Here is a 2,080-nt window from a genome sequence, read left to right as displayed (position 1 = left end):
AAATCTTCAGAATATAAACTAAAATTGGTCTGAAAATCTATGCATATCATCATCTTCATTGAAAACTACCTCAAGTAGCAGTGATATGTGTTAGAGGTTTTTTTTAAATGATGAAATTATACACATTGCTTATATGATATTTGTGCCAAATGAACTCAGAAAAGAAGGCAGAGAATAAATAACAGAATTCTAAATCATAAAATAGGTAAATCTATTGTTAATTATTTACAATCCTAGAAGCAGCAGAAGTACAGAGACACTGATAATTTAACAGGTTGGGTTATCAAAAATAATTTACAATTTGGATTTGGGCTATGTTTTTGTACTGACAATTGAATAAAGGATTCCTTGATATTCTGGGCAATTCCTTTACATAAAATAATTTTGGAACACTGGAAAAACTTGATTTTGAAGGAGATGATATCCATTATGTATGTATGTATGCATGTATCTCTCTCTCTTTCATCTATATATCCATCTGTCTGTCAGCCATCATTTAACTGATCTATTTATCTCTCTATTTATCTGACTATTCTTTTATTCAGTAGTTATATGCAGTGTACTTGACGCTAAGAATTTTCTGTTTTCCCTCAATCATGCACAAGACCTACTTCCTCAAACCTTCTTAGATCTGGGCATGTGGTTAAGTGTTTGGTTTTCAAAGGTCTTCTCTGTAAATAAAGTCAAGTAAATCTAAGTAAATAAAAGGAGTTCTTCAGTCAACAGATCTGGAATTAGTAGGTGCTAATTGTCAATAGTGATTGTCTAACACATGAATAAAACAAAAGATTTGAGTGTGTGCTATCAACAAGCTCAGAATAAATCAAATGTTTACCAGATTGCAATCTGAAATTTGTCAGATTTCACCAGTATCTTATTATTTCAGTTGATCTTAAGTGAGTAGAAAAATATACTAGAAATCTTACATGACTGTTTTTCCTATTTCCCTTTTGTTGTTAATGATCTTTATTCTATTCAATAAAAATTCCCTTATCACATAATTATTTCATAGGGCATCAATGATTTCTATTTGGATGCTAAACATTCTTTATTTTTTCCTAAATTGAGTTATGTTTACATTTTTCTATGTTTAAGGAGTAAACATGTAAATAAATGAGAAGTTAAGGTTAGTTAAGGTCATAGAAAATGCTTGTGTTAAAGGATTGGAAATAGTTAACAAGGACATTTCCCAAAGTACTTTATCCTCATATTCTGTAACTGTGATTACTGACCGACCTATCTTCATTGTTAATAAATAATGAAGAGAATATGCTTACATTTTAGAAATAAGGATTTCCCAATATTTGAAGTTGTTCCCCATTTTATTGCTTGTTTGGGTTTGCAGAAATATAGTTCACTCCTCTCTAAATGTGCTATTTGGCAAACGTTTATTATAATATAGACTTTAATTTTGTTTGCATGTCATGACATTATTAGAGATTTCTTTGTGACATACATAGTGCAATACAGAATGTTGTTTAGGAATCACTAGCTCAGAAAGGAGAAGAGATAAGTTTATGAAACTAGTTTTATTCAAATTAGATTTTCTTTCAAAAATTTTTAAATGGAAAAGATGGATTCAAATGTTAAACTTGAAATATATAGCACTTTGCCCTTTCTTAAACCTCATCCTTGAATGTTTATGATATTTAATTTTTAAACTACTTCCTTTATCTTTAGCCTTCATGCATATCAATCTTTTTTTTTGTTTTTTTAATAAATTTTAAAATTTATTTTATTTATTTATTTTTGGCTGCATTGGGTCTTCATTGCTGTGCGCGGGCTTTCTCTAGTTGCGGCGAGCAGGGGCTACTCTTCATTGTGGTAGCTTCTCTTGTTGTAGAGCACGGGCTCTAGGCTTCAGTAGTTGTGGTGCATGGGCTTAGTTGCTCTGCAGCATGAGGGATCTTCCCAGACCAGGGATCAAACCCATGTCCCCTGCATTGGCAGGTGGCTTCTTAACCACTGCACCACCAGGGAAATCCCATCAACCTTTTTTTTTTTTTGAATAGCAACTTTATGCCAGTACTAGAGACACAAAGGTATTGAAGTAGAAAGATAAATTAATTAAGTTTATTAA

This window comes from Globicephala melas, chromosome 10 (assembly GCF_963455315.2).
Source record: "Globicephala melas chromosome 10, mGloMel1.2, whole genome shotgun sequence".
NCBI classification, from domain to species: Eukaryota; Metazoa; Chordata; class Mammalia; order Artiodactyla; family Delphinidae; genus Globicephala; species Globicephala melas.
Note: the sequence above shows the minus strand (reverse complement) of the source record.